We start from the raw sequence: 12,083 nt of genomic DNA on the forward strand, positions 1-12,083 counted from the left end.
CAAACTCCTCCAGGAAAGACCTTTGTTTCTCCACGCCAACGCCTTGGGATCCTCAAATGGGGTCACTCCTCCCATCTCGCAGGTCATGCGGGCATCAAGAAATCTGTGCAACTCATCTCTCGCTTCTATTGGTGGCCGACTCTAGAGACTGATGTGGTGGACTTTGTGCGAGCCTGCACTATCTGTGCCCGGGATAAGACTCCTCGCCAGAAGCCCGCTGGTTTTCTTCATCCTCTACCTGTCCCCGAACAACCTTGGTCTCTGATTGGTATGGATTTTATTACTGACTTACCCCCATCCCATGGCAACACTGTTATTTGGGTGGTCGTTGATCGATTCTCCAAAATGGCACATTTCATCCCTCTTCCTGGTCTTCCTTCAGCGCCTCAGTTGGCTAAACAATTTTTTGTACACATTTTTCGTCTTCACGGGTTGCCTACACAGATCGTCTCGGATAGAGGCGTCCAATTTGTGTCTAAATTCTGGAGGGCTCTCTGTAAACAACTCAAGATTAAATTAAATTTTTCTTCTGCATACCATCCTCAATCCAATGGACAAGTAGAGAGAATTAACCAGATCTTGGGTGACTATTTACGACATTTTGTTTCCTCCCGCCAGGATGACTGGGCAGATCTTCTACCTTGGGCCGAATTCTCGTATAATTTCAGAATCTCTGAATCTTCCTCCAAATCTCCGTTTTTCGTGGTGTACGGCCGTCACCCTCTTCCCCCCCTCCCTACCCCCTTGCCCTCTGGTCTGCCCGCTGTGGATGAAATTTCTCGTGATCTTTCCACCATATGGAAAGAGACCCAAAATTCTCTCTTACAGGCTTCTTCTCGCATGAAGAGATTCGCAGATAAGAAAAGAAGAGCTCCTCCCATTTTTTCCCCTGGAGACAAGGTATGGCTCTCCGCTAAATATGTCCGTTTCCGTGTCCCGAGCTATAAGTTGGGACCACGCTATCTTGGTCCTTTTAAAGTTTTGTGTCAAATTAATCCTGTCTCTTACAAACTTCTTCTTCCTCCTTCTCTTCGTATCCCTAATGCCTTTCACGTCTCTCTTCTTAAACCTCTCATCCTCAACCGTTTTTCTCCTAAATCTGTTCCTCCCACTCCTGTTTCCGGCTCCTCGGACATCTTCTCTGTCAAAGAGATTTTGGCCTCTAAAAAGGTCAGGGGAAGAACTTTTTTTTTAGTGGATTGGGAGGGTTGTGGTCCAGAAGAGAGGTCCTGGGAACCTGAGGACAATATCCTGGACAAAAGTCTGATCCTCAGGTTCTCAGGCCCCAAGAAGAGGGGGAGACCCAAGGGGGGGGGTACTGTTACGCCGAGCGCTCCGGGTCCCCGCTCCTCCCCGGAGCGCTCGCTACACTTCCCTCACTGCAGCGCCCCGGTCGGTTCCACGGACCCGGGGCGCTGCGTTACCACCTCCGGCCGGGATGCGATTCGCGATGCGGGTAGCGCCCGCTCGCGATGCGCACCCCGGCTCCCGTACCTTACTCGCTCCCCGTCAGTTCTGTCCCGGCGCGCGCGGCCCCGCTCCCTAGGGCGCGCGCGCGCCGGGTCTTTGCGATTTAAAGGGCCACTGCACCGCTGATTGGTGCAGTGGTTCCAATTAGTGTTTACACCTGTGCACTTCCCTATATCACCTCACTTCCCCTTCACTCCCTCGCCGGATCTTGTTGCCCTAGTGCCAGTGAAAGCGTTCCTTGTGTGTTCCTTGCCTGTGATTCCAGACCTTCTGCCGTTGCCCCTGACTACGATCCTTGCTGCCTGCCCCGACCTTCTGCTACGTCCGACCTTGCTTCTGTCTACTCCCTTGTACCGCGCCTATCTTCAGCAGCCAGAGAGGTTGAGCCGTTGCTAGGGGATACGACCTGGTCACTACCGCCGCAGCAAGACCATCCCGCTTTGCGGCGGGCTCTGGTGAAAACCAGTAGTGACTTAGAACCGATCCTCTAGCACGGTCCACGCCAATCCCTCTCTGGCACAGAGGATCCACTACCTGCCAGCCGGCATCGTGACAGCAGAGATGTGAGCACTGTATAGAGCCGCTCCACATCTCTGCAATAGAAAGGACGATCACAGCCGATGTAAGGAGTGATACCCGCTGGGATCTTTCCTTAACTGCAGGTACTACTACTCCCATCATGGAGCACACTCTGTTCCATGTTGGGAGCTTTAGTAACTGCAGTTAAGGAAAGATCACAGCGGATGTCACTTCTGACACCCGCTGTGATCCTCCTGTTTAATGAATAGATGTGGGCGGCCTCTCTTCTATGGTCCCCTGCACTGACATATATATATATATATATATACACATTCATATTTCCCACAGAGAGTTGTGATTGGCTGGAACCATCTGGTCAATTACAGCTCTCTGTGGAAAATATGAATAGGTGTATATATACGGCAGTGCAGGGGACCATAGAAGAGCGTCCGCCGCATCTATACATTATACAGGAGGATCGCAACGGAACCCGGGGAGATCTGTCAATTTCTACAGGTACTACTACTCCCATCATGGAACAGTGTGTGTTCCATGCTGGGAGTAGTAGTATCACCTAAAAAATAAAGAATAAAAAGTGAAAAATACACACACACTACATTTTTATTATTGTCGGCTACATTTTTAGTGCCCTGCCCGCCCACATAAATAATGGTACACTACGAAATTTTATTAAAAACCGTTTTTCTAGACTTCTATGGGAGAAAAACGCCACGATTTCAGGGGAAAAAACGCCAGTGGCTCAACATGCTGTGATTTTGCAAAACCGCCAAGGAGCTGAAAACCGCCAAAAAAGAGTGAAAAAAGCCAAAAGGATTAAAAAAAGTCAAACTGAAAAACAACGAGTGGAAAAAGAATTTAGCGATTTCTCATTGATTTACAGCTAACATCTGTCCGCAGCGTTTTTTGGCCGGAAAAAATGCCATGCGACAGAATTGGCATTTAAAGAAAAAAAAACAGATACATGTCAACCTTTGCAAACATGTTGATTCCTAAATGAAACATGAAGCAAATTTTACCAATAGTTCTGATTAGAAATTGCCTTTTTGTATCAATAATAGCCAATAATATTAATTTAAAAAAAATCAAAGTTTGGCAAGTTTGTTGTATATTACACAGTATATTTTTTTAACATGGGAGACTATTTATGCAACAAAGTGGCATCTGTCATAGCTATAGGGCGGATGTCCAGGCAGTATACCTGCACACATTCACTTATTTATTTTTGTCACTGTGTCACTTTTTGCGTGTTGTGTGTTCACAGGATTGTTAGGATGCGGTAGCCCTTCTGGGTGTCCCTCCTAGCGGTATAGGGGAGCTGTGTGTGGCCATCAGGTTCCTTAGCAAAAACCCCAGGTACTCCTGCATGTACTGTATGCCCCCACCAGACACTGCAAAAACATGGTGCGATACACATGCATATGAAATATACATAAAGCTCGGTTCAAAATGACATCATGTCTGTTGTTCTTTTATTTTTTCTTTACAAGAAAAAATTGCACAGCAGACTACTCCATTGAGAGCAACAAAAACCTGACTGAACCTGCCAGTGTGAAAGGGTGCTGAAGGAAATCATAGGCAGGCACTGTCTCTTTTAGGTTAAAAGGGATTTTCCAGTGTGGATAATCCCTTCTTTTTAGAAGCGGCCCCCGAAAATAAGATGGTTTCATGGTGTCCACTAGCACACAGCTGTAATCTGTGATTATAGGCATAATTTAAAACTCTGGGACCCCAATGCAAAAAATTTTTTTTTTTCAGAACGCTGTCTTCAGGCGACCGTGTTCATGTTGTCACAAACCCTCTCCATTCATGTCTATGGGAGGAGCGTGATGGCTGTGGTGGAGCGACCACATCCATCACACCCCCTCCCATAATCATGAATGGAGGGGGCATGGCTTGACGTCGCGGCCGCCTGAAGCCGGTGTTCTGAATATGAGTGTTTAGGACACCGGGGTGCTAGCCCAGAGATCGCGGGGGGGCCCAGCGGTCAGACCCCCCCGCGATCAGATATCTTATCCTCTATCCTTTGGATGGGGATAAAATATCTAGGAGCAGAGTACCCATTAAGGGTAGGCTCACGTCAGCGTTCAACTCCGTTCGGAAGAGATCCGCTAGCGAAGTCCGTTCAAATTACAAGAGTTGAGTGGAGAAAAAAAAAATCCTGCATGTTCTAATTTTTTCTCTACTCAACTACTGTGAAACAAGGGACCCTATATGGAAACCTGATGGACCCTGTTCAAAGTTAATGGGACCTGTTGGTGTCCGTTGTGCTCCGACCCGTTCAGTGTCCATTCTGTGCCAAAATAAAAAGTGGAGAATAGACCCAAAACAGGTCGAGTGCATTGTCAGTGTGAACTTAGCCTTACACTATTTCCTTTCTTCATTGAATAAGGGCAACACCTACTACATACTGTATGTATGCTCTTCATGAATCTATGAAGATTTTCTCAATAGAAAATGAATTACCAATAAATTCTGCTCTGCCCACTTAACTGCGAGTCTTCACATTCAGCACCACACTAAGGGGGAGATTTATCAAAACCTGTGCAGAGGAAAAGTTGCTGAGTTGCCCATCGCAACCAATCAGATCGCTTCTTTCATTTTTCAGGGGCCTTTTCAAAAATGAAAGAAGCGATCTGATTGGTTGTTAGGAGCAACTGAGCAACATTTTCTGTGGACAGGTTTTAATAAATCTCCCCCCCCCCCCCCATATGAAGTGTAATTCATATTGGATATGCCTAACCTACATATCTGCATTGTTACATAGTTGCTTAATGTCATTTAGCCCTTCAAATCCAAGATAAACAGTGAAATAATAAACTCATTGCTGTAAGCAGCAGTACTATTTATTTTAAAGAGTACCTGTCATCAAACTAAACTTTTAATATAAAGGGAATACTTAAACAACACAATGTAACTCCAAGTCAATGACACTTCTGTGAAATCACACTGTCCACTCAGGAAGAACACTGATTGACAATCAATTTCATATGATGTTGTGCAAATGGAACAGACAACAGGTGGTATTTATAGGCAATTAGCAAGACACCCCCAATAAATGAGTGGTTCTGCAGGTGGTGACCACAGACCACATCTCAGTTGCTATGCTTGCTGGCTGATGTTTTGGTCACTTTTAAATGCTGGCAGTGTTTTCACTCTAGTGGTAGCATGAGACGGAGTCTACAACCCACACAAGTGGCTCAGGTAGTGCAGCTCATCCAGGATGGCACATCAATGCGATCTGTGGCAAAAAGGTTTGCTGTGTCTGTCAGCGTAGTGTCCAGAGCATGGAGGTGCTACCAGGAGACAGGCAGTACATCAGGAGATGTGGAGAAGGCCATAGGAGGGCAACAACCCAGCAGTAGGACTGCTACCTCCACTTCTGTGCAAGGAGGAGCAGGAGAAGCACTGCCAGAGCCCTGCAAAATTACCTCCAGAAGGCTACAAATGTGCATGTGTTCATTCAAACGATCAGAAAAAGACTCCATGAGGGTGGTATGAGGGCCCGACGTCCACAGGTGGGGGTTGTGCTTACAGCCCAACACTGTGCAGGACGTTTGGCATTTGCCAGAGAACACAAAGATTGTCAAAGTCGCCACTGTCGTCCTGTGCTCTTCACAGATGAAAACAGGTTCACACTGAGCATGTGTGACAAATGTGACAGACGAGTCTGGAGACGCCGTGGAGAACGTCCTGCTGCCTGCAACATCCTTCGGCATGACCGGTTTGGCGGTAGGTCAATAATGGTGTGGGGTAGCATTTCTTTGGGGGGCTGCACAGCCCTCCATGTGCTTGCCAGAGGAAGCCTGACTGCCATTAGGTACCGAGATGAGATCCTCAGACCCCTTGTGAGACCATATGCTGGTGCGGTTGGCCCTGGGTTCCTCTTAATGCAAGACAATGCTAGACCTCATGTGGGGAGTGTGTCAGCAGTTCCTGAAAGAGGAAGGCATTGATGCTATGGACTGGCCCGTCCGTTCCCCAGACCTGAATACGACTGAGCACATCTGGGACATCATGTCTCGCTCCATCCACCAACTCCACTGTTACGCCGAGCGTTCCGGGTCCCTGCTCCTCCCCGGAGCGCTCGCGGCGTTCCTCTCTCTGCAGCGCCCCGGTCAGACCCGCTGACCGGGAGCGCTGCACTGACACTGCCGGCGGGGATGCGATTCGCATAGCGGGACGCGCCCCGCTCGCGAATCGCATCCCAAGTCACTCACCTGTCCCGGCCCCCGGCTGTCATGTCCTGGCGCGCGCGGCTCAGCTCCTTAGGGCGCGCGCGCCAGCTCTCTAAGATTTAAAGGGCCAGTTCACCAATGATTGGTGCCTGGCCCAATCAGCCTAATTAGCTTCCACCTGCTCCTGGCTATATTACCTCACTTCCCCTGCGCTTCCCTGACGGATCTTGTTGCCTTGTGCCAGTGAAAGCGTTTAGTGTTGTCCAAAGCCTGTGTTCCAGATCTTCTGCTATCCACATTGACTACGAACCTTGCCGCCTGCCCCGACCTTCTGCTATGTCTGACCTTGCCTCTGCCTAGTCCCTTCTGTCCCACGCCTTCTCAGCAGTCAGCGAGGTTGAACCGTTTGCCGGTGGATACGACCTGGTTGCTATCGCCGCAGCAAGACCATCCCGCTTTGCGGCGGGCTCTGGTGATAACCAGTAGCAACTTAGAACCGGTCCACCGACACGGTCCACGCCAATCCCTCGCTGACACAGAGGATCCACATCCAGCTAGCCGAATTGTGACAGTAGATCTGGCCATGGATCCCGCTGAGGTGCCGCTGCCAAGTCTCGCTGACCTATCCACGGTGGTCGCTCAGCAATCGCAGCAAATTGCCCAACAAGGACAAGCAGCTGTCGCAGTTGACCACCACGTTACAGCAACTTCTGCCACTGCTACAGCAGCAACCATCTCCTCCGCCAGCTCCTGCACCTCCTCCGCAGCGAGTGGCCGCTCCTAGCCTCCGCTTGTCCCTGCCGGACAAATTTGATGGGGACTCTAGACTCTGCCGTGGATTCTTATCTCAATGTTCCCTACATATGGAGATGTTGTCGGACCAATTTCCTACAGAACAGTCTAAGGTGGCGTTCGTAGTGAGTCTTCTTTCTGGAAAGGCCTTGTCTTAGGCCACACCGCTCTGGGACCGCAATGATCCTGCCACAGCCACAGTCCAGCCCTTCTTTGCTGAAGTCCGTAGTGTCTTCGAAGAACCAGCCCGAGCTTCTTCTGCCGAGACTGCCCTGCTGAACCTTGTCCAGGGTAATTCTTCAGTAGGCGAGTATGCCATCCAATTTCGTACTCTCGCTTCTGAATTATCTTGGAATAACGAGGCTCTCTGCGCAACCTTTAAAAAAGGCCTATCCAGTAGCATCAAGGATGTGCTGGCCGCACGAGAGATTCCTGCCAACCTGCAAGAACTTATCCATTTGGCCACCAGCATTGACATGCGTTTTTCTGAGAGACACCAGGAGCTCCGCCAGGAAAAAGACCTTGATCTCTGGGCACCTCTCCCACAGTATCCTTTGCAATCTACCCCTGTGCCTCCCGCCGAGGAGGCTATGCAAGTGGATCGGTCTCGCCTGACCCATGAAGAGAGGACTCGCCGTAGGGAAAAAAATCTATGTCTGTACTGCGCTAGTACCGAACATTTCTTGGTGGATTGCCCTATTTGTCCTCCACGTCTAGGAAAACGCACGCACCCAGCTCACGTGGGTGTGGCGTCTCTTGGTACTAAGTCCTCTTCTCCACATCTCACTGTGCCCGTGCGGATTTCTCCTTCTGCCAACTCCTCCTTCTCAGCCGTGGCCTGCTTGGACTCTGGTGCTTCTGGAAATTTTATTCTGGACTCTTTGGTTAATAAGTTCTGCATCCCGGTGTCCCGTCAAGCCGCTCTACATTTCTTCGGTCAACGGAGTGAAGTTGGACTGTACTGTGCGTCACCGCACAGAACCCCTCTTAATGTGCATTGGACCCCATCACGAAAGATTGAATTGTTCGTCCTTCCCAACTGTACCTCTGAAGTCCTCCTCGGTCTGCCATGGCTCCAGCATCATTCTCCCCACCCTTGACTGGACCACCGGGGAGATCAAGAATTGGGGGCCCTGCTTACCGCAAGAAATGCCTCATGTCTCCTCCCAGTCCCATCAGGCAAGCCTCAGTGCCTCCTCCTACACCTGGTCTCCCCAAAGCCTATCAGGACTATGCTTTGCCTCCTCATAGCCCCCGTCCTGGTAACACTCTGCCCCGTGCCAAGCTTCACCCTCTGCCCTCCCTCCCCATTCCCACTCCTGCTGAACTGCCTGCCTTTGATGGGGAAACCCTACAATCGCTCCCAGTGTTCTCGTCCCACGCGAAGCAATTGCCGGGCAAAATAAGGGGAGACCTAAGGGGGGGGGTACTGTTACGCCGAGCGCTCCGGGTCCCTGCTCCTCCCCGGAGCGCTCGCAGCGTTCCTCTCTCTGCAGCGCCCCGGTCAGACCCCGCTGAACGGGAGCGCTGCACTGACACTGCCGGCGGGGACGCGATACGCATAGCGGGATGCGCCCGCTTGCGAATCGCATCCCAAGTCACTCACCAGTCCCGGCCCCCGGCTGTCATGTCCCTGGCGCGCGCGGCTCAGCTCCTTAGGGTGCGCGCGCCAGCTCTTTAAGATTTAAAGGACCAGTGCACCAATGATTGGTGCCTGGCCCAATCAGCCTAATTAGAGTCCACCTGCTCCCTGGCTATATTACCTCACTTCCCCTTCACTTCCCTGCCGGATCTTGTTGCCTTGTGCCAGTGAAAGCGTTTAGTGTTGTCCAAAGCCTGTGTTCCAGATCTTCTGCTATCCACATTGACTACGAACCTTGCCGCCTGCCCCGACCTTCTGCTACGTCTGACCTTGCCTCTGCCTAGTCCTTCTGTCCCACGCCTTCTCAGCAGTCAGCGAGGTTGAGCCGTTGCCGGTGGATACGACCTGGTTGCTATCGCCGCAGCAAGACCATCCTGCTTTGCGGCGGGCTCTGGTGAATACCAGTAGCATCTTAGAACCGGTCCACCGACACGGTCCACGCCAATCTCTCGCTGACACAGAGGATCCACATCCAGCTAGCCGAATCGTGACATCCACGTTGCACCATAGACTGTCCAGGAGCTAACGGATGCTTTAGTCCAGGTCTGGGAGGACAAAATAATATGCCATGTTTTTTTTTTTTCTGGAACCATAGGGGCTTCCTAAATGTGACATGCCCTCCAAAAACCATTTCAGAAAAACTCACGCTCCAAAATCCCATTGTTGCTCCTTCCCTTCTAAGCCCTCTACTGCGCCCGCTGAACACTTTACATACACATATGAGGTATCTCCTTACTTGAGAGAAATTGGGTTACAATTTTTGGGGGCTTTTTCTCCTTTTAAAATTTCAAAAACTAGGTCTACAAGAAGATTTTGAATTTTCTCCTTCACTTGCTACTATTCCTGTGAAACACCTAAAGGGTTAACACTTTCTGAATGTCATTTTGAATACTTTGAGGGGTGCAGTTTTTATAATGGGGTCATTTGTGGGGTATTTCTAATATAAAGGCCCTTCAAATCCACTTCAAAACTGAACTGGTCACTGAAAAATTCTGATTTGGAAAATTTTGTGAAAAATTGGAAAATTGCTGCTGAAATTTGAAGCCCTCTGATGTCTTCCAAAAGTAAAAACATCTCACCTTTATGATGCAAATAGAAAGTAGACATATTGTATATGTGAATCAATATATCATTTATTTGGTGTGGTGTCTATTTTCCTTATAAGCAGAGAGTTTCAAAGTTAAAAACAATGCTAAATTTTCAAATTTTTTATCAAATTTTTGAACTTTTCACCAAGAAATGATGCAAGTATCGACAAAAATTTACCACTGACATAAAGTAGAATATGTAACGAAAAAAGAATCTCGGAATCAGAATAAAAAAGTAAAAGCATCCCAGAGTTATTAATGCTTAAAGTGACAGTGTTCAGATATGCAAAAAAAAACTCTGGTCCTTAAGGTGAAAATGGGCTTGGTCCTTAAAGGGGTATTCCAGGCAAAACCTTTTTTTTATATATATCAACTGGCTCCGGAAAGTTAAACAGATTTGTAAATGACTTCTATTAAAAAATCTTAATCCTTTCAATAGTTATTAGCTTCTGAAGTTTTCTGTCTAACTGCTCAATGATGATGTCACGTCCTGGGAGCTGTGCATGATGGGAGAATATCCCCATAGGAACTGCACAGCTCAGGACGTGAGTCATCAGAGAGCAGTTAGACAGAAAACAACAACTCAACTTCAGAAGCTAATAACTATTGGAAGGATTAAGATTTTTTAATAGAAGTAATTTACAAATCTGTAGAAGGTATTACATTTTTTTTATTTATTTTTTTATTATTTAGTATATGACAAGCGCTGTGAGCTTGAAAATTTGTGGATGTAGCTAGCTGTGATACTGAGATATGAGTACTCGTTCCTCATATAGTGCAATAGTTTAAATGAATAATTTATATATGTGTAAAATACACATATACACCAGTACACGCTTAGTTAATGATATATGGGATAACACATACCTGCGTAGATCGGATTAATATAGTAGATGTGGTGTTGGGATATATGCAGGGTTAATTGAGCTGTTACAATGAAAAAAATAAATGAATGTAATAGAATAAAGTGCACTAGTGCTGTATATAAAGTAGCAATAAATCAGTGTAGATATATAAAGTGCACTGGTGCTGTAATTGACAATAAGTGGATATAGATAAAATAATTAAAATGCACTAGTGGTACAAATGATGAATTGTAAAACAATGAATAGTAGCAAGTTACGGATAAAAAACAAGTATAAGTGGAAGTAATATACAAAGACCGCAAGTAGATTGTATATATATATATATATATATATATATATAAAGAAGTTGAAGGAGGTATATATATACCTATATATGGTGGTGATAAGGAGTAGATGATCCTTATAGTTGCCCAATAGTGGTATTTGGTTGCTTTTCCTATATATAGAGTTGAAAGGGGCGGCACTACAAGTCAAAGAATGCCCATTAGTAATGAATGTTTCTGAAAAGATGGTATACCGGTATGTAGAGATATATATGGGGTATAGGGTTTGTACATATACCTGTATTGACCTGTAGTGAGGACTGGTTAGATCTTAGCACTATTAGTAAAGTGGTATGTGATTAGTGGTAGCGGCAACGGCCATGTAAATCAAGAGATATCTATTAGTGGTGCACACTTTTGGCACTATATGTGCAAGAGTGCCCACTAGTTATTTGCATGAACACACCTAACCTGCACAGTGTTGCCTATAGATTGCTTCTTGTTTTGTTTGTACTTGCGGTTTCGATGCGTTTCTGCAGCGGTTTTTTTCGTTCCTGAATTCTTCTTGTGGAAAGTCCAGTTGGGGATAACGGGAGCACGCCCCGGCCGGTGGCGTCTCAACCGTATTCACCCTGCTTCGCGGTCAGCTTGATGGTTGCTAAGGTTTCAGATCGTGTTCTGTTAGTGACGTCACTACGGAATGTGAGAAGACTCAAAGTTCCTTCCAACGCGTTTCAGAAGCAATATCGGCTTCCTTCGTCAGGGAATGGTAAGTTGATAGTCTTCCTGATCCTTATATAGATTGCGAATAGGGGAAAAGGACTTTCCTGTAATAGTACTATTAATAGCCGCTGTCTATTTTTGCTTGTTTTTATAACCTGATATGTGTAAGATGTGTAAATGTCTGATAGCCCTATATTTTTATTTTTATTGTTATTATTAAGTTTTAATGTGCAGATAATAAGTATTAATTTTCCAAAAAACCAAAGAGTTCAAATTCTGAGTTAAGGCCGTGTGGCATTAAAGTGTTCATATTATATATCCATCTTGATTCCACTCTTGATAGTTTTGCAATTCCATATATCACTCCTGAAGTTTTGTAGTGGATATGGCTTTTTATTTTGTAGTTTAATTTTTCCTTCTGGTTGGTGATTTTATATGTTGGATTTTTATTTTGGGTAGATATACACATCTTACATCTTTTACATGGGAAAAAGTCAAAAAGGTGCTAGCTGGATTCATAGATT

General features: G+C 46.8%; 1 protein-coding gene across 7 annotated transcripts in view; it reads right to left on the reverse strand.

Annotated features, from left to right (window-relative positions):
- The window catches only part of LOC130367694 (surfeit locus protein 4-like), a 644,664-nt gene that overhangs the window by 507,673 nt on the left and 124,908 nt on the right, over window positions 1–12,083 (reverse strand). For 2 of the 7 annotated variants that reach the window (XM_056570308.1, XM_056570307.1), the window contains exon 3: window positions 10,575–10,634. The exons of the other annotated variants lie outside the window; for them this stretch is intronic. The gene's annotated coding sequence lies outside the window, so the exon portion shown is untranslated. The remainder of the gene's footprint in view (window positions 1–10,574; window positions 10,635–12,083) is intronic. 7 annotated transcript variants of the gene reach the window in all.

Source organism: Hyla sarda, chromosome 4 (assembly GCF_029499605.1).
Source record: "Hyla sarda isolate aHylSar1 chromosome 4, aHylSar1.hap1, whole genome shotgun sequence".
Lineage (NCBI taxonomy): Eukaryota > Metazoa > Chordata > Amphibia > Anura > Hylidae > Hyla > Hyla sarda.